The sequence below is a fragment of the Gopherus evgoodei genome, chromosome 12, assembly GCF_007399415.2.
Source record: "Gopherus evgoodei ecotype Sinaloan lineage chromosome 12, rGopEvg1_v1.p, whole genome shotgun sequence".
NCBI lineage: Eukaryota > Metazoa > Chordata > Testudines > Testudinidae > Gopherus > Gopherus evgoodei.
Genome location: NC_044333.1, coordinates 38,990,907 through 39,012,632, shown reverse-complemented (window position 1 = coordinate 39,012,632; position 21,726 = coordinate 38,990,907).

Genomic DNA, 21,726 nt, shown 5'->3' with positions numbered 1-21,726 from the left:
CATAGTGGACCACAAGCTAAATATGAGTCAACAGCGTAAAAAAAATCAAACATCATTCTGGGATGTTGTAGCGAGGCGGTGGGATACCCCACAGCCCCGCTGAGGGACAAACTTCCCCTACCACCACCGTGGGCGGAGCCGCTGGGTCCTGCGCCCACCCCTCAGAGGTCATGGTGCAGACCCGGAAGTATAAAAGCTCGCCTGCAGAGCTCAGTCGAGGCCCAGCCACTGCAGGGGCCAGATGTCTGCGGCTGCTGCCAGCCGGAGCTAACACCCGGCCGGCCAGCAGAGCCTGCCCTGCGCCCGCTACCCCGAGGAGCCGCTGAGCCTACCATCGGCTACTTACCCAGAGGAACCAATGATGGTTGAGACCGCCGGTGATGCTACGACGACTCAGGTACCCTACGAGGGGGAGAGTGGATTAGCCGTGGGCAGCCGACCCCAGTCTGGCTGCAGCACTGCCAGAGCCCATGTCAGTGTGTTGCGGCCAGGATCCCCCCTGACAGCAGCGAGTCTCTGCCACTGCTAGGGCCCCAGCTGGGACCCAGTGGAGTGGGAGGGCCTGTCCCCTCCCTGCCATCCTACTCCGGGGTGGCAGACTCCCCCTTTCCCTGGCCTGAAGAGGCTGAAGCCTAAGACTATTACTGCTCAGCCCTGCCTGAAGGTCTGAGTATTCTGACTCAGTGTTTGTTGCCCCGCCCTGACCTAGGGCCGGGCTTCAGACTATTTGTAGCGAGGCGGTGGGACACCCCACAGTCCCGCTGAGGGACGAACCGCGGCCGAGCCGCACTACAGATGTATTAGCAGGAGTATTGTAGGCAAGACACAAGAAGTAATTCTTCCGCTTTACTGAGGCCTCAACTGGAGTATTGTGTCCAGTTCTGGATACCACATTTCAGGAAGGATGTGGACAAATTGCAGAGAGTCCAGAGAAAGAGCAACAAAAATGTTAAAGGTCTAGAAAACATGACCTTTGAGGGAAGATTGAAAAAATTGTGCTTGTTTAGTCTGGAAAAGAGAAGACTGAGAGGGGACATGATAACAGTTTTTAAGTATGTAAAAGGTTGTTACAAGGAGGAGGAAAAAAATTATTCTCCTTAACCTCTGAAGTTAGGACAAGAAGCAATGGGCTTATATTGCAGCAAGGGAGATTTAGGTTGGACATTAGGAAAAACTTCCTAACTGTCAGGGTGGTTAAGCACTGGAATAAATTGCCTAGGGAGGTTGTGGAATCTCCATCATTGGAGATTTTTAAGAGCAGGTTGGACAAACACCTGTCAGGGATGGTCTAGATACTTAGTCCTGCCATGAATGCAGGGGACTGGACTAGATGACCTCTTGAGGTCCCTTCCAGTTCTATGATCCCATGAGAGGGGGCTTTATGCAGCTACATAAACCTGATGCTGACACTGATGGGAAGGGAATTAACACACATAGATTCCTACAGGTCACAAGGAAGAACGGCCTTCTTAATGGAGACAGGATTAAAGTTTTCTTATTGAGTCCTGGTGGGTAGAGAACTGGACTAGGACTCAGGAGACCTGGGGGTCTACTCTCAGCTCTGCCACTGGCCTGCTGGGCGAACTTGAACAAGTCACTTCCCCTCTTTGTGCCTCAGTTACCCCCATCTGAAACTAGGAATAACGATACTGACTTCCTTTGTGAAGCACTTTCCAATCTACTGATGAGAAGAGTGAAGTATTATTAGTAAAGAACGATTTTAAACCCTGCAGGATGCTAACTTGGGTTTTCCACTAGTGACACCAATTCTAGATACATTCTTTGAGTCAACCTGGCTTATGTGTAGGTTTCTTTTATTTCATCCCCCAATGAATTAATCAAAGTTTAAGAAAACAACGCTACAGGACTATTAGATCTGCAGAACAAACATGTCATCTTACTTTTACCCATTCATTCTGTTAGCATATGGCTTGTGCCCAGGACCGTAAAGCTAGGCAAGTCAGAGTCCATTTTCTACTTTCTACCAATTGAGTTGGTTTATATTTTGAGTTTTTGATGAAAATGTCAAGTTTCACCCAAAAATACAGGGGAACACATTTTCCCCCAATATATTTTTCTATTTCTTGACCAGCTATAGAGTTGATTGGAATTTTTTAATTTTTGTTGAAAATTTGAATTGCAACAACAATAGGGGGAAAACCTCAATGAAAATACACACTTGTTTTTAGCCCATTTTTGACAGTCTCTAACTGGCCCCAATCCACCCATCATCTTAACTTTAAACAAGCATGCAGTCCCATTGATATCAATGCTATTACTCACATGCTTAAAGTTAAGCATCCACTTAAATGCTTTGTTGGGTTAATGTCATAGACATGGTTAATCACTGGCTCCCGTGCAGTAGTTGAAAGCTGCTGGGTTGGGAATTTCTAATGCTGCAGAGGAATGTTGTAAATTTTGTAACATAAGGAAGATGTGTCTGTCTATATTAGATTTGGTAAATGATTTTCACTTTTTACACAGCTGAAATAGCTGACAGAGCCGCTTACAAATGTTGCTGTACTGACTGCAGTTCAGTCTGAATTTTGCCTGCTTACATGATGAGAAGAAGCTTTTTATAGTTTTACACAGCGCATACATAAAAAATAAGTCCTTGTCCCTCAGCTTACAGACCATTCTTCATGCTAGTGTGCTCCCAAGTTCAGCCCCAACATTAATTCCTACCCTGCAGCTAACACAGAGGGGCTATATTCCTATCCAGCCCCACAGAGAGGTACGTCTATAACTCCCCTCTGTATTGAGATGAAAGGATACCCCACAATCGCTGCTTAATTCCAGATAAGTGTTTTTCCTCAAAATTATGAGAGAGGAAATTCAATGTTATTTTAGGACTTGCCTTTGCATAATAATAAACAGTACAAGGAGAACAATTCCTTATTCAAACAAGCACATTCCAATAATGTCACACTTCTGACTTAAACCCATCCAAGGGAATTCAGCGTTAAGCCTCAAACCCATCCCCAGACAGACGCCAATGTGCCTAGGTGCTGGAGAACGCTCGATCTGCTTTCTAAACTCTCTCACTGGACGAAGAAAATGCAATAGCTTTACTTTGCATAGCATCTTCCACAGAAACCACACCCTACAATGCTTTACAGAATCCAATAAATAGATTAAAGAAGAGCAATGGGGGAGAAAGAAAGCAAGAAGTGTTGACAAAGAAGGAGAAAGAAGGTTTATTTTCTCAAGGTGAGACTGGAAAGTAGATGCATTGAGAAGGAGGGGAGCTGCAGTGGTGGAAATCTCTAGCCAGATTGCATGGAGGGACAGAGATGGGCCCAACGCTAGCAGATGAGAAAAGCAAAGGAAGTGGAGAAGGATTGGTCTGCGAAGCGGGCTGAAACAAGTTCCTGGAAGGTTTAAAAACTAAGGAGAGCTTTTCTGAAGTGAGTCCACAAATGAATGGAAGTCATTTCAACTGGGGAGAGAAAAGAGGGCAGAGAATTTCAAAAGGCAGAGATGGGAGTTGGGCACCCAACTGCCATTGACTTCCATCATCTTTTGTACCTTTGAACATCTCCCTAGTGTTTTGTCCTCTTCAATTGGGATTCATCCTTTCTGTGGGCGAGGGGACCTCGTGCCCTAGCAAGGGGTGATTCTGATCTCACGTAAATAAGCCTAACCCATTGACTTCAAGTGGAGTCCTCCTGATTTACACCGGCGAGAGACCAGAATCTGGGCCAAAGGGCTTAACTTGAGGTAACCCCAGGCTCTTTAAATTGATGTTCTGTTCCTGAGCCAATCACTACAGCCCCAAAAGAATCTCCTAACAGAAATGAGCTACCCAGAATTCTCTGCTTGGGGTTGAAGAGAATAGAGCTGGTCTCACTCCAGCTGATACAATTATACAGTGCACCATCCGCCAACTGCAGTCTCCAAGCTACAAAAGGAACCGTGCTGTGGATAGAAACACTATTTACATTTACACTCAACACTGACACAACTTTTGGAGCAAGTACTGGACAGAGACAGCTTCTGAAATACACTGGTACAGGGAAAAGGAAGAATACAGTCACCTCATAAAAGTTTCTCTTAAATAGAAAATGAGTAAAAAAGGGACCAGAATTCCGCTCTGAGTTTATCCTCTTCCTCATTGAGGGCTAGAGATAAGGCTCTTCTCTTCCTGAGCATTCACATTTATCTCCATGATGTCAACTTCATACAGCCCCAGTTTTTCTCAGCACTAAAAGTCCACATGGCTTCTGTTTGCCTTGACCAGAAGGAGCCGATTTGTGCTATAACTCCATGTTAACTGGACAGTTAGTGTGTGTCCGTTCCCGTTCAGCTCTTTTCCAATAAGGAAAAGAGTGTCTGGGTGCACGCTTCTCTTTCATAAAGCACCGACAGCCAAGACTTTCAAACTCAAACCCTTGCAGTAGACACCTATGTCCACATATAGGTACCTAACGATTTAAGTGCTTTACATTTTAAACATCTGACAATTTTGGCCTATAATTTTCTAGCAGGCCTCTTTCAAACAGGAGCCTAATAAATAGTCACACGCATGCATATAATAGTAAGTTTTAATCTCAACATGCTTTAGAGACCATGCACACACCGCACAAAGGAATAAAGCGGTGACAACAAGCAGCCATCCGGCACACAGGATGCTGCTTCCCACTGTGTGTGGTTGTGACCATGGAAGGAGACAAGCACATTTTGGCACAGAGCATCAGAGCAATCCCCTAATTTTACACAAAATGCCACATGGTCTTTAATAACCATGCAAAGAAGACAGGACCTCGTTTTTCTTTTTAAGCTCTCATCCCAAAGACTCAGACGCAAAATGCTGCTTGGTACTCACTGGGTCCGACTGTGGTATGGACGTACCCTGAGAGCAAAACCGACATATTTCCAATCCAAATCTTGAGCTCTCTGAGCCGTCTCCTGCAGCAAAAAGGCAGGGCATGTTGCCAAGATAGATGCTTCCTAGCCTTGATTTTGATGTTGCAGAGCTGAGTGGTACAGGCATTGTTCAGCAACTATGGTATAAACTTACTAGGAACCACATGAAGTGTGCACAAGATTTATTGGGCTAAGTCAGTGGTTCTCAACCTGTGGCACACGGGCCGCTTGCAGCCCAATCAGCACAGAGCTGTGACCTATGTGACATCCTCAGGGCTATAGAGGTAGTACTGGATGTGGCCAACATAACACATATGCAGCCCACAATAGTAAATAAGTTGAGAACCACTGGGCTAAGTGGAAACTCTATTCAGCAGAGGATAGTGTGCGTATGTTAATACTCTGGAAGTCTGAACTGATTGTTGGTGTTGGTGGCCTAGGACATACAGAGCAGATGAGATGAGCTCATGATACACCGCTGGCCTTAAACTCTATGGCTATGTAAGAGGCCAAGGGAGGGAGGGGTGACCTGTCTCCTTCCAACCCAATCACACCAACCTCCCCTTCTGGAAGGATCTGGGCCTTCAGATGCAGTGAGCTAGTCTCAATTATTCTCAGTGAGTTGGACTCTGGGCTCATCTGTGTGAGGCTGTTTCTCCACCTGGTACAGAATTTAATTATGTAACTGGAAATGAGGAAAGCATTAGGTGGAGTGTCCTGAGGCCCTTGAGAGTTGTCTGGGGTAATAGGCATAAAGTTTCCATTCAAGACATAGGGAGAGGCCTCCAATCGCAAGCCAAGTTTATAGGCCAGGGAAGGTGCTCAGCTACGCCCACCTGGAGATGCCCCGCCTGACTGGCTACTTGTACACCAATAGAAGTGGTTGGATAAGTTCATCTTTCCCCCTGTATGCAGCAGATTTGGACCATTCTGTCAGATTGGAGGGCTTTGGGTGGGACGAGGTATCGGCATAAGAGCATTTGGATAGGGTGGCCCTGGGAGAGCCTAAACAGGGAACACCTTCATGGGAGTGCTGGGCAAACCTTGCTCAAGCAGCCTGGCCACCTCTGCCAGGGACTGACAATTCCATTCCTGTCTGGCCAGCTGGTACTCCTCCATGTGCTGGTGGGTGGCTAGCAGGGCCTCCAAGAGCTACGGCCTATTGCTGCTGTATCATTAATCGCAAGATTTCCTCCATGGCTCCAAGGGGGCGGAATGGAGGGTTCAAGTCCCACCTGGGGTGCCAAACGTACGAGGGTGAGGGAGAGGTAACCTGCCTGCTCCCCACCTGACCTCCCCTCCCAGGACGATCTGGGGAGCTGGTTGTCTTTTATAAGATTCCAAGAAACTTTAATGAAAGTTTGTCTCACCGACACACAACCCATCCGGGCTCATTTTGCGGGGAGGGGAGGGTCCCAAAATATCTTAAAAAAGGATGTTCTCCAGCCACTCACAGAGTCCCCAAAATCTGTTCCAGGGCATGGCTCTCACCTCAGAGCCTGGGCGAGCGAAAATGGTTTTCACAGTGTGTCTCTCATCACCTTGCAGCTGCCCTGTCCCAGCTGACCCCTCTTGGAGCGTCTCAGTCAGTCCCTTGTTGCCCTGCTCCCGGAACTCCCTTCTAAGGAATCAGCTGCTTAACGGTTCTTCCCTGTGCCAGGTGTCTCTGGTTAGCTCATTTAGCAAGCCTGCTCCAGGCTTCACATCTGCTGCAGGGCAGTCCCCACATGTGGGAAGGAGAGCTCTGTATGAACAGAGAACAATCTGAGCAATGCAACAATACCACAGCCAAACACACAGCTCAGCACGCAGAAGTGTCCCTGCAGTAACTGACCAGCATGGGCAGCCTTGCACATGTAAACAGCCCCACAAGAGCCAACCAATGGCCACAAGTGATGGAGGAAAAGAAATGTCAGGAGGGAAACATATTTCAGTGTCAAGATTCCAGAGAGGCCATTTCTGATCAACAAGGTGAGGAGAAGCCACGATGCAAACGGGAAGAATTCTTCGATGGAAGCAGCTTTGCTCTCGCTTTACATACGCACTTGTACTATTTTCCATCACAACCACCACCCCTCTGGGCTGTATTTTACATACTCTCATAGTCTTACCCTAGCACCTATACCTGACCTAGACAGTGATCGCACACATGTGGAGCAATGACCTGCTTAAACCTTTTGAACCCAGCAGTAACCCTGCGGGGTGCCCCACTCTCGTTTCTGGAGACGTAACCACTTCTGCACTCCTCGGCAGTTTTCTTGGATTTCTTTGCTCGTGCAACGCATCGTGGTCTATTCCCCTCACTCCCTCCCCCTCCCCGCCCTCTTGTCCTGCCTCAGGTTCATACAAGTCCATACAAGTGATTGGTATCAGACTGGAATTTTTTCAGGGGGAGGTTCTTTGCCGTATTGACTGAATCTGTGATTGATGCTGCTGTATGATCGCGTGTGGCAAACAGGTGGCGATGTTGCACTCTGGTACTTAATCCCTCAGTGGAGAAAACTGGGCTGCTGTCAGAAATCTGCATTCAGGAGTTTCCCTAGGCCCATGTTTTCTACACGAGGCCTCTGGAAAATAAACCGCGAAAGGTAAAAAATGATGAACCTATTTGTTCCTTACGGAATTAAGCCTCTCTCTCTTTTCTCTCCTTTCCAATCTGAGACAAGGGCCACTTGCAAAGAAAAAAGTTTGTCCCTTTTTAGGATGTCTTTGCCTAACACGTTGAAGTGGATAAGGAAGGGAGATTTCACTGGTTTTTTGGATCAGAATTCTTCAGGAAGGCAGGGTGGTTTCTAGATCTAATGCACAAATGCTGTGAGATAGCATGGGGCCAGGATGTTACTAGCTTGTGTCTGAAACAGAGATAAAAATTACAGCAACAAAGGAGGTTTTTCTGCTGTTAACCAATTTCTTGCATATTTCTGACAAGCACTGGAGCATCAGCAACAAAGGTCTAACCTGGAAGGGGCTAAGCACCCTCAGTGCCCAGTGCAAAACAAGATCCTTTACCAGCAAAGCCAATTAGAGTTTTGCCACTGGCTTCAGTGGGAACAGAGCCTGTGTTGGTGGGAGTTAAGAGTGCAAGGTGCCTTGCAGAAGGCTCTCAGCAATGCACAGGATTGTGACCCGACAGAATATTGTTATTATTTAGCTGTATCACAGTAGCATGTTGGGGTCACGGCCAAGATAGGGATCCCATGAAGCCAGGTGCCATAAGGCCCCGCCCCAAAAAGTTACACTTGCAAAAGACAACAGACAAATGGGTAGGAGGGGAAACTGAGGCACTGAGAGGGGAAGTGACTTGCCAAGGCCACACAGCAGGTCAGCAGCAGAGCCAGGATAGAAGCCAGGTCTCCTGAGGCCCAGTAAAGTGCTCTATCCACTGAGACCAGACTGCCATTAATAGAACAGGAGGGATAACTCAGAGGTTTGAGCATTAGCCTGATAAACCAGAGTTGTGAGCTCAGTCCTTGAGGGAGCCATTTAGGGAACTGGGGTAAAAATCTGTCTGGGGATTGGTCCTGCTCTGAGCAGAGGGTTGGACTAGATGACTCCTGAGGTCCCTTCCAACCCTATGATTCTATTAGTGACCATGCTCTCAACATTATGATGTAAGACGTCCCACCAGCGTTCACCCACATTGGTGGATTTCTGAGCACCCTTGTCCAGGCTTCGGAATAGAAGTGGAGCCATTCTGCAGCTGCCAGTGCAGTCCTAATGCTGCAGCAGTCTCTGCCATGCCCCATTTCCTCTGAAGGCAAAAGAGGATGGATCCTTGTAAGGGAGGATTCTCCGGCCCCATGTCTTCAAACTCTGCTATTCTGCCCATCCCCCTGCCGTCCCCAGAACTGGGGGTGTACAGAAGAGTCCCAAATCTCACCCCCATGCAGCAGACAGGGTGACCAGACAGCAAGAGAGAAAAATTGGGATGGGGGTGGGTAACAGGTGCCTGTATACAGCACAGCCCTGAATATCGGGACTGCCCCTATAAAATCAGGACATCTGGTCACCCTAGCAGCAGAACTACACCGAGCACATGGAGCCCTCACAGTCACAGGACAGGATTCCTCACTAGAGGGCACAGTGCCCTTTGGGCACAGAGGTGACAGGTAACTCTTGATAGTGGAGGGGCACAATTTAAATGTTCGAGGGGGGCACATGACTGCTTTCTTCTGACCCGTTTCCTACTCTCCCCTCACCTCCCACACCTGCTCCAAGCCAGCACCACCTTGCCCTCACTCGCATCACAGCTCCTTCCCCACTGCTCCCAGGGCCTCCCCACTGCAGGCGCAGCAGGGGCCGGAGCGGGCTCCAGACACCTACCGTCGAGCAGGGAATTGCAGCTGCGTGTGAGGAAGGGATGGGACTCAGCGGGTTCCCCATGCCCCCGGTCTCTCTTCCTGGCTCCACGCACCTCCTGGCAGGACTCAGCAGAAGCGCTGGGTGCCGGTACCTTTCCCAGGCACGTCCTCCTGAGTTGCGCTCAGCCTGACTCCCACCCCAGCAGAAAACTGGGAGGGCACATGATCCCACGTACCCCGCCCTCCCCCAGGCATTGCCTCTGGATGGGCAACAGCCTGGGACACTAACAGGCACTACACAAATTACACAGCAACCCAGAGTTCCTCAGAGGCCTTTTCCTCACGAGGCAGATGTGATTTCTTCTACCACATGCTGCCCCCCCCGGCAAAGTGTTAAATGAAATCGACTGGTTTACCACCATGAGGTATGTAACTAGTCGAAACAAGCAGGCAATCCCAGGGTCTGAGTGCTGGCACCGCTTGCCCTACTGGGGGAAACAAGAAAGACTGGACTGGAACAGACAGCGAAGCAGAATGAAATGTGACAGGAAGAGACACCCTGTTGGAGACATGGAACAAAAGGGTGATTGACTGGATGGGTCCTGCATAGGCCCCTGGGTTTTGCTTCCCAACTCCGACCTGTCCTGTATCTCAGAATCAGCTTCTCCAGTTCCCACTCTGAATGCCAAGAGCTCTCCCCCATTGCTGGTGAAGTCAATGGGAATTTTGCCATTCGCTTTTGATGAAAGCAGGACTGGGTCCTAAGTATAAACAGACCCTAGACTGACCCGTGTGAGGTTGGGGGAATAACAACCTCAAATGTGAACTGAGTTTCAGCAAAGATCAAGCAGAGGGAGCTTTGCACACAATTAACCCAACCGCAGTCATGCTAGACAGCGGCTAAGCTCTCTGTGGGACAGGCAACTAGGGTTTGTAAAGGACTCGCATGCCAATAAGACTCCTGCAGTGAAATCACATCTCTTTGGTTCTCACTTTGTGGGGCATCAGCTGGTTCAGAATGGGACATTCACAAGCCTGCCCCATCCCTTTGCCAGCTGGGAAGCAGAAACTGGCTGGGACAATGTCAATTAATCTTTAAAGCGGAGCATGAACTTAACCAAATGGATCTAATGAGCCTCAGTAGATAACTTTAGTCCAAACTCTGACTGAGAAACAATAATCCTACCCCAGCCACTGGTCATTTTGTGTCTCTGCCAGTAGGGACCAACTCTTGCCTCAGTCACTTTGAAACTCAGAGAGTCTCCTCTCTCTTAAATGCGGACAGTGGAGAGCAAGGTGAGATGAGGGCCAGATAGTGTCTCAGGAAAGAGTGTGACAGGTTGGCAGCTTTTGCCTGAACTCTCTCATCCTGTTAGCAGGTGTTGATTGTGCTGGAAAAGGGTTTGGTGGGATCTGCTGACTCACTTAGGCAGGTGGTTCGTTACTGCACCTAGGAATAAGAGAGGTCTGAATGACTAGAGGGAGAGTGAGGACTGTGAATATGGGCTGAGCACTTTTGAGGGAGGATCCCTAAGCACAAAAAAGATTGGGAAGGCTAGAGGTAACCCTTATGTTGTATTACTGATCATTTCTGGGTTAATGAAAGCAAACCCTGGGAAGATGGTGAGTGTGGATTCTATAATGTTTGTGAATGGTACCTAAGAGCCTGTTGGAAAAGGCACTTGGCTCTTAGAGGGATAAATAAGATTTTGCCCTTCTGCAGTGCCTTTCATTCAAGGAATTCAAAGCCTTTTAGCAACTTTAACCTTCACAACAACCCTGCCAGGTGGTACTAAGCCTCTTTTTACCAATGGGGGAGCTGCAGCACAGAGAGGTGAAGTGACCTGTCTAAAATCACAGACCCAAGCCAATGTCAGAGATAAGAACAGAACCCCGAACTCTTGACTCCCAGTCCCATACTGTGATCACCAGAATACATGCCCTCCTTCCTATTAGTTCTCACATAGTCGCGAATTGCACTACATTGATGACATCTTCATCATCTGGACCCATGGAAAAGAAGCCCTTGAGAAATTACATCATGATTTCAACAATTTCCATCCCACCATCAACCTCAGCCTGGACCTGTCCACACAAGAGATCCACTTCCTGGACACTACAGTGCTAATAAGTGATGGTCACATAAACACCACCATATACCGGAAACCCACTGATGGCTATACTTACCTACATGCCTCCAGCTTTCATCCAGACCACACCACACAATCCATTGTCTACAGCCAGGCTCTAAGATACAACCACATTTGCTCTGATCCCTCAGACAGAGAAAAACACCTATAGGATCTCTATCAAACTTTCTTAGAACTACAATATCCACCTGCTGAAGTGAAGAAACAGATTGACAGAGCCAGAAGAGTACCCAGAAGTCACCTACAACAAGACAGGCCCAACAAAGAAAGTAACAGAACGCCACTAGCCGTCACCTTCAGCCCTCAACTAAAACCTCTCCAGCGCATCATCAAGGATCTACAACCTATCCTGAAGGACGATCCCTCACTCTCAGATCTTGGGAGACAGGCCAGTCCTCGCTTACAGACAGCACCCCCCCAACCTGAAGCAAATACTCACTAGCAACCACACACCACACAACAAAAACACTAACCCAGGAACCTATCCTTGCAACAAAGCCCACTGCCAACTCTGTCCACATATGTATTCAGGGGACAGTATCATAGGACCTAATCACATCAGCCACACTATCAGAGGCTCATTCACCTGCACATCTGCCAATGTGATATATGCCATCATGTGCCAGCAATGCCCCTCTGCCATGTACATTGGCCAAACCGGACAGTCTCTATGCAAAAGAGTAAACGGACACAAATCAGACGCTATAACATTCAAAAACCAGTCAGAGAACACTTCAATTTCCCTGGTCACTCATTTACAGACCTAAAAGTCGCAATTATTCAACAAAAAAACTTCAAAAACAGACTCCAATGAGAAACTGCAGAACTAGAATTAATTTTCAAACTGGACACCATTAAATTAAGCTTGAATAAAGACTGGGGGTGGACGAGTCATTACACAAACTAAAAACTATTTCCCCATGTTAATTTTCCCCCTACTGTTACTCACACCTTCTTGTCGACTGTTTGAAATGGGCCATCCTGATTATCACTACAAACGTTTTTTTTCCCCTGCTGATAATAGCCCACCTTAATCAATTAGTGTCATTCGAGTTGGTATGGCAACACCCATTTTTTCATGTATATATATATATATATATATATATATCTTCCTACTGTATTTTCCACGGCATGCTACTGATGAAGTGGGCTTTAGCCCACAAAAGCTTATGCTCAAATAAACGTGTTAGTCTCTAAGGTGCCAAAAGGGCTCCTCGTTCTTTTTGAGGGGCCTGAGAAATCACAGATTTATTCCCAAGGTGGTAAGACATTCCCCTGGATATTGCTGCCCACACCAGAAAAAACATGCTTTTCTCTGGTGACCTGAGAATGCAAACATGCCAGGACTCTTCATACTTTAAGCAAAGCCTGGTTCCTGTGCTCTTGTGTTTTATGAGCAGCGGCGCCACTCTGAACACAAACCAATAACTGATTCTATATCTGCAGGTGAGAATGACTTTCTCTGCTCTGCTAGGCTGTCTGATTTAGGGGCTCCTAGTTAGTCACATTAGTTCCAACTGTCCTAGGAACAGATATCATATCCAAGTCCTGATAAATTATGGTGAGTGGGGACCTTCCAAGAGATGTGTTCTAGTGACGGTTTCCAAGCCTGCAATTTCAGCAGTGAACTTTACTATCACAAGAAAACTTGTCTTTGAAGCACGGCATTCGACTTAATGATTGCATCAGAGAGGTTGCTGGGAACAGGTGTTAAACATTTGCTATGTATTAGTTCATTATTCCTTCTACCCGCGTTCCCCGTAATATTCAGATCTTGAGTTCGCGTGTAGGTAAATCCACTGGGCTGACACTCGCCCTTTCATGAGCCCACTAGCTGAATTGCTTTAACCTTTAAGTGGCTCACGGGTCTCTAGGATATTTCATCACACTCTTCTGCAATAATATGACCCAATGGGCTAAGTGGGTGACATCATTTAAAAATAGCAAGTCAGGTTTGCAATTTGCTGTAAATATACATTCAAAAAGATCTTAAGACCATGAGAAAAAAATCCCAACTTCTTGTTTTTGTTGTCAGAATAGCTGGTAAAATACAAGCTATTCTGAAGCCTTCATAAATATTAGAGTTGTCTAAATTCTGAGGGCCAACCAATTTGATGTTCAGATGCTGTCATGAACAGGCAGCAACATATACGTACCACTAACTCACACGTTAGAGATGCTGGGAGCAGCTGCAGTTCCCCTGTTTTCAGCCTCACAGATTTATTTGCTTAAGGTTGTTGGTAACTGTTGCTTAGGCGGAGGGGCACTGGCCCTGGAACAGCTCTCTACTCCAGGACCAAAAGCCAAACTATACAGAGGACATCTCAAGGATCCTTAAAGGCAAATGGCATCGAAGCTGCAGTCAGTTCTGTCCATCAAACATTCAAATCCCAGTGGACACAGTCCCACAGTTGATATGATATCACTGCAATGATACACAAAAGCTGCAACCTGCAATCGTGGAACTAGTTACTGACAGATTTCGTTTCGGATGTGAGTAATGCAACCAGTCAATTACGATGACTGGAATTCGACTCTGGGGATTAATAAAATCAGTTCCTCGATAGGATGAGGTACATTCCTGCTTCAGAAAGCTTTCCTGTCTCCCTTCGAAAGCAGCAAAAAACAGTTTGATTGCAAGCAGTGGCTGCTTTGCAACGGGCACTTGACAAGACGGTGTCTGCACAGAGAATTGAACGCTTTTTTACAATACTACGGAGCAAAGACGCAAAAATCGACCTATTCAGTCAAAACCCTAGAAACTAGCAATATGAAGTTAGCTCCTTTATGCTATTAATACATAAAACTGCTTTACTGACAACCTTCCAGGATGGCTCATAACCTCATGGCAAATCATTCTGTTTCCCAGAGTTAAGGTATAAACTAATAATCATTTTAAAAAACACCACCACTTGGGCCTTACAAAGCAATTTTCATCCCCTGACTCAATACGCCTAACAAGGCGAGGCAAGCTCTCTTACCTCTATCACATAGACAGGGGTACCAGAGTTGAAGAGACTTTTCCCAGGTCCATATCTCACCAGACTTGCACTTTGTGGTGTCACTTACCCCTGTACAAAGTGCTACCAAAGGTGTAAGTGATCACACAGGGCACAAGGCAGGAGGGAATCAGGCCCAGCAAGTCAATAGCAGAATCAGGATTAGGAAACAGCGCTCTTGACTCCCCAAATCCATGATCAATCTACTATATTACAGCTGCCTCACATTAGAAGACCAAAGCCTTCCAGGGACTGTTACAGTCCCCAAGATATGTTGGAATACATTCATAGCCCTACCCACCCCACTGTAGTGAACCTGCCTGGAGGAAGCTGTCACTGCACTAGCTAATGATGCTTGTGGATGAAGCTGTGTCCACAGCACGTGAACAGATTCTGAATGAAATGGAAAGGAGAAAGCACCTGCTAACAGCAGCACCAAACTTCCCATGGAGCAGATCCCTAGTGGAAGAAGCTGGCGCTCGCAGGGAGAAGCATCTTATTCCAAGCCTATATATGATGGTGACACATTCTGTATAGATGTCTTGATTAGACAGGTGCATAGATTTGATAGACTGATACCATAACACCCATCAATGTTTACTTAATTTAAGTAATTTTAAAAAAAGCACTTCCGGTTTTAAAGTGAAAACTCGAACATGCCACCAAACCAACTAGGAGCCTTTGGTAGCAGTGGCCCAAGAAAATTCACTTGCTCATAATGCTCATTTCCATTTGGCTGAAATAAAAGTTTTTTTTAAAAAAAGGAAATTGATAATTGAAATAAAATCAGAGGAATTCATATTAACTCAGAGTCTGGGCATTCTTCTATCCTGACAACCAAATGAATTCTCAGTACCCACCCCACCAACCCCCCCGTGCCCCCATGCATTACTGTATATAGCACCACTCTTTATTTGTACGGCAATACCTTTGTTTTTATGTATGGGGCAGACCTTGAGACGTGATGAGCACTCACAAGTTCTGTTAAAACCAACACATTGTGGGTGCTCAGTACCAACCAGGATCAAGCCCGTCAACTATCAGCTGTCTGGGACAGGGTTTTATGTCATAAGCATATCCATAACTTATCACTGTAAAGCAGCCAGTACATATGTGGTTGTTATACAAATCATTGTGTGTGTTCATAGTCTCCAAAGGGTTAATGCAAACTACTTAGGAACAAGTCTTTTCTGTACAGTTTTCCCCCTTTAGGATACAACAAATAAATGCACTCTTTGGGGGATGGAACTTTTTATAAATTCCATGATATTGTCAAATCATCAGTATCAGTGGGAATTTTGCTTGAATGAAAGCTGTTGCCACATTCACCCCTAAGGCAACTGTTTAAATGAGAGATCTTATTTGCTTTTACTTTCTGCATTATTGCAGTCGAGCTCTTCTTAAAAAGAAGAGGTGAGTTATGATCCTGCAAATTTCCAGTGCTTTCTCACACACATGCACACACACTGATTAAAAGCTTGATACATTTTTTTTCAGTTTCTCAAAGTGAGGAAGTTTATTTCTGACAGCTGGTAAATTTTTCATATTTTTTCTAAAGAGGGACTAGAGTTCTCTGTGCAAAACAGAGACAAAGAGCATGAAGTATTTCTCTGTTATTTCCTTTATTAGTTCTCCTCTGAAAGCAGCAATTGGCTTCCCCACACACACACCCCCCGCCAGTTTTCGATAAGTTTTAACATCTGCATGCGCTAGCCAAAAACATCTGTCAGCGCTACCTTACTTGGTGTTAGGTTACAGGACTGTCAGGGCATCTTCAGACCCACAGATAAAAGTTTCTGTACACAGAGAGATCTTGAAATGCTGCTGTTTCCAATTGCTGCGAACCCCAAAAGGCTGAACAACCCCCCCTCAGCCTCCCAACAATCAATGCCCCCATTTGTGATACAGAGAAATCAAAGGGATTGTCCAGAGCACTCCCTCACCTTTCCCTCTTGGAGATGGCAGCTCCCCTTTGCTGTCTTTATAGTCTCACTGCACTACCTTCAGTCTTCAGTCAGCTCTCAGAGCTGGGGATAGCATTAGGCTGCCAGCTAGACCAAAATCACAGGGAAAAAAACAACAGTATCCAAATTCCAGAAGACAATGGTAGTGTCCAGCTCTACGCAACAGGGCTCCAGGTTGGCTGTAGTTGTCTTATCGACAGAGAAAGGAACGGTCCACCTGTACTCATGTTATTCACATCCAACACCACTATATTGAGTGGAGGAAGCATGAACGGGTCTCTGGTGTCTGCTGATGACTTCACCTCATTAGCATGCTCCTGATAGTTTCCTCTGACTGTCTTTTACTGACTTTAAGGCTCTGCTAATTCAAAATACTGTAGCACTTAACTATTTCCTGACTCCAGGGCTTGAATTAAAGCCCTGTGCGGCCACAAAAGATGAACAGGAGCAGAAATTCTACACGCGCCGCATACACACCAGACAGAGCCCCCGTCCAAGAGCAATAATGCTTGTTTGCAGTTAATTGTCACAATATATATTCTGAATATGGGCCAATTTTATCTTCTTAACAAGGGCACAATGTTAACCTGCAGAAAAAAAAACCAAAACCATTTGTTTGAATTGCACAGGACCTTTTGAAGTGAATGACTGCAAAGATTGCAAATGGTTGGCAGTGTCCTGAGATGAAGATCTTATTTTCTCCCTAAACAAATACTTTAAATTCTTTACTTAAAGAAATATTAGAGTGAGTGAACTGAGGGGTGCAGGTACTGATTCATTAGCCTTTCGCTCACTAAAAGACATAGGACTCAAGATCACCACTGCAAGTGGTGGTCTCAGACAATGCCTAGAATGAATCTTGTCCTTATTCCAGAAGTATTGCTATCTGTGTATCATTTCTATGGCTTCCATCACCAACAGCATCTGAGTACTTCACAAAACATTACGTAGTTTATCCCTGGGAGGGCAGGAAAGTATATATATTTTCCATTTTACAGATGGGAAACTGAGGCCCAGAGCAATCAAGTGACTTGGCCATGGGTGACACGAGGGCAGGAATTGACTCTGGGTCTCCCAAGTTTCAGTACAGTTCTTTAACTGCTGTGCTTCCCCTCAGTTTGGTACCTGTCTCTGGGCTCGTCTGCATCACAGAGTGCAAAAGATACAGACATGCAGCTGCACATTGCAGTGCGTAGTGTAGCCACTTGCTGAGTGAAGGAAGGTTTTTTTCACTCCCATCACTATAGGAAATACACCCCCCCGCGAAGGTGTTGCTAAGTCAAAGGAAAAATACCATGCGGCGTCTGTAGCAGGGCGGAGGACAGCTTAGCAACATCTCATCTCTAAGCCACACAGTAGGTCAACCTTACTTTTAGATGTAGACCAGTCCAGTCTCTAGTCTGAGGACAGCCTCAGATGTGAATTAGCAAGAGGGTGGTTTAGAAAAGAAATAAGGTTAGAACTGTGTGTATCTGTGTGCATTGGGAAACTTGCTCTGATTGGCTTGGTTTAAACCGTGCCATGTACAGCAGGCTGCTCTGGGAACACTAAATGTCACCAGATTAATTTTATAGAAAAAAAAGAAAAAGAAAAGAAAAAGGTAATCCCCTCCCGCACATCTTATCCCATTAGCGCCCTAGTCATTGCAACTGAGGAAACTGGCCTGAAAAGCTTTTAATAAAAGCCTGATGTGCCGTTTGGATCCTGAGCAGAAAGCTGCAGTAGTCTGAGCATCTGTTGGGGTCCCACTGAACTGAGGGCCTGATTCATACACAGCAAGATGAATCAAGAGCATAGTGATTCTCTGAACCGTCAATTTCTTCACACAGGAGGTGACCCGCATTTTTTTCTACTGAGTCACAAACTCAGCTGCACACATCACTGTCTGTTAGATGTAGGGCTTGTCTATAGGAATGCTGCTCTGTGGCCATGCGGAGGTGTGAATTTACTCTGCTGCACTCTAAGGGCACGCCAACACAGGGGCAGCAACCCTCCCAGCCTGGTCAATGGGTTCGCATTACTGCACTAAAAAGAGCTGCGTGGTCATTGCAGGTCGGGCTGTGAAGCCTAGGGAAGGGGGTAAGGCTTCAGAGCCCCAGTTCTGTCCACAGCTGCACATTAGAAGTGTTGCCTACCACAGCTATTTTTAGCACAGTAGCACGAGCGCAAGTCTGTGTAGATTGCACCCTAAGTGGCAGAGTGGACTCTGAAATTGCTCACTAAAGAGGTCGCCCAGTGCGGTCATTTTCAACCTTTTTTCATTTGGCGGACCCCTTAAAAACGTCAAATAGAGGTGCAAACCCTTAGGGGTCTGTGGACCACAGGTTGAAAACCACTGTTCTATGATAACAACAACTTTTCGCAGACCCCTCAAACACAGTCTGCTGATCCCCAAGGATCCGCAAACCACAAGCTGAAAACCACTGCCCTTATGCATTTTAATGTAATTCTGTTTCAAAGCCCTCACAGAAAGACCAATGGATAGGTTCAGGACTAGAGCTAAATGAATAATTGTACAAAGAACCCTTTCATTCAACCGTAAGCAAAATATTTTGTTCTGGTTTGGGGTTTTTAAAAAAATTAAATCTAGCGAAATTTCATTTCAAAACTATGTTCTCTTTCGGAAAGTTGAAATGTTTCATTTACAAAAAGCTGAAATGAAACTTTTTTGCATTTCTCCCATTATTTTCAGCCAAAATGATTTGACAAATTTGACCCAAATTCACAAATAGTTGTGATCTACCTGAAATTATGCTTTTTCAGCAAATAACGATTTGTCCAAAATATTTCACCCAGCTCTTTCTGGGACAACAGGGAGTTGGGGGCCCCTCGGGAAATGAAAGGGAGCGGAATTTATAACAACTGTTTTTATTAATTCTTCGTCTTCTTCTTCTCTCTGTTTTCTAAGACTTCCTTGAAGGGAAGCAGAGCCAAGCTCTACTTGCAAATGTCAGGCATGAACTGGGAACAAGAAATTCTGTACTGGGCCAAAGAGGTGCAGATTTCCAAGGAGATCAGAGGTCACCTGTACCTTCAGGGCATTTAAGACTTGGGGTGGGTCTATGGCTCTGTGGAAAACAGGAGCCTGGCTGAAACCTGGCCCATTTTCAGACCCAAATGGAAATGGAACCTTTGTGGAGTGTCTGAGATGTTCAAAGAGATGTTTCCGTCCAGCCACACCACAAAGGAGGCTGCCCTTGTAGCAACTCCAGCTGGATTTCCTGTGGAACGACCCAACCCCACAATGTGTCGAGAGTCTCTTCCAAGGTGTTAGAGTCAACGGGAGCTGAGGGCCCTTGGTGCTTCTCAGGAAGGGGGACCCATTGAGCAGGGTCAGGGGTTGCTGATAGCTTGAAGCTGAAAGCTCAGCAGCAAAGCTTGGGCTCCTTCTCCAAATGGAAGTTAAACCTGACCTACTGAGGGTCCTTAAAGTGCTGCTTCTTCCCAGTCGGTGGCCCTGCTGGTAGGGTCCCGACCGGCAGGGCCACTGACGGGAAGGCAAAAGGGGTAGCGACGTTAAAGCGCTGCCACAGCACTTTAACATCATTGCCCCTTTTGCCCCCCTCCGGGCCGCCATTGGGTTAGAGTGGAGGCAAAAGGGGCAGCTGCCCCAGGGCTTGGCGATTTAAAAAGCATCCGGGGTTCCCGGTCACCACTACCGTAACAGCAGCTGGAGCCCCGGGCCCTTTTAAATCGCCATCAGAGGCCTAGGTAGCGGGGACCAGGCAGCTCAGATGGGCTGGCTGGGGGAGGCTGGCATCCCAGCCCCACCCCTTCTGCCCAAGGCCTGGCCCCGTACTGGTAAGAATTTAATATTACTTTCACCCTGGGTGGGTCACAGATGAAAGAGAGAGCTCTCTACGATTTCAAAACCAGCAGCGCTGGCCGGGCCACAGCACTCCTCTCGGCCCTGCCACCTCCCTCAGCTACAGAAGAGAGAGAAAGCGACATACACAGCAGAATATGGGGAGCTGATGAACCTCAGCAACTCTGTCCTCTCGCCTTCCGCACCCATCCCCCACCCTCTCCTCCTCTGGATTATACCACCCAGGGAAACTCAACAATTTCATAAAAAACATAACTTGGGAAAAATTAAAAAAATGCAGCAACATATTTTCTTAAATAACAAACATACAGAAATGTTAATAAGCTCATGCTAGTCAATAGAGAATAATGGAGGAAATGCTGAGATTGGCACCGCTTGCTTTATATAACTCGTGGCAGACAGAGAGAGAGACAAAGGCCAAACTAGACCCCGATTTATAGATGTTATAAGGCCAGGAGGGACCATTGCGACCATCTAGTCTGACCTCCTGTGTGACACAGGCCAGAGAACTTCTCTGAATTAATTTCTGTTTGAACAGCAGCAGATCTTTTGGAAAAACATCGAATCTTGATTTAAAATCACCCCGTGCCAACTTCCAGGGGTGAAAGTGGGTTGGTATGGCGTACCAGTAAGAAGCCGGTACCAGCCCATACGCAGCCAACGTTGAAACAAAACCACGGCAGTGCTTTAACGTCACTGTCCCTTTTTCACCCGTCAATGCCCCTGCCGATAGGGCCTCCAATGGGGATGGGGGGACAAAAGGAGCAGCTGCCCCAGAGCTGGCGATTTAAAAGGGCCTGGGGCTTCTGGCCACTGTTACAAGCAACTGGAGCTCTGGGCCCTTTTAAATCGCCGCCGGAGCCCCGGGCAGCGCAGGCCAGGCAGCGCGGATGGGCTGGCTGGGTGAGACTGACCCCAGTCTGGCCCCTTCTGGGGACCCAGAGCTGGGCCCCCATACCAGTAAGAGTTTAATATTACTTTCACCCCTGCAACCCTCCAAATCAGAAAGAGCCGTTTGCCTAAGCCGCAAAGCATCTTCTCCTATGAAAGAAAAGGCTGAATTACTTAACAAGCAACGAAGGTTGCTGTCAATACATCTATGGTAAACAGACAGGAGACGCTTGTTCAATAGCAACCTTTACATTCATGAACCTGCAAGTTGCTGCTCAGATTTGTGGTCACAAACTGCATTTGCAAAGTCAGAGTTGTGGGCCTGTAAATATTTTGCCACCCAAAACTGCATGTGCAAAAACTTGGCCAAGCATTTTAGAGGCTGGCTTGATGCTTCTTTCCTTTTCCTCACCCACTGCTGCAAGCTTTTGCTCAGGCTACTTGTTGACTAGCTTCCAGTGCTCTCTCTCTCTCTCTCTCTCTCTCTCTCTACGGCCATCCCGTCTTTCTGGGACACATAACTACAATACCTTGGTTTCCTCCTCTCACCCTGGCAGAACCACCCACTAATGGGCCCTGGGCTCTGTCCAGCGGCACTGCCAGGGGCCAAGCCAAAGATGGATGCTTCCCACCTTGCTACATCTGAACCAGTTCCATCACTGGCACAGGTGTAACAAGAGCGCTTTCAGTGGTCCATTCTCAGCGAAGGCAATGTGCTGGGAACACACA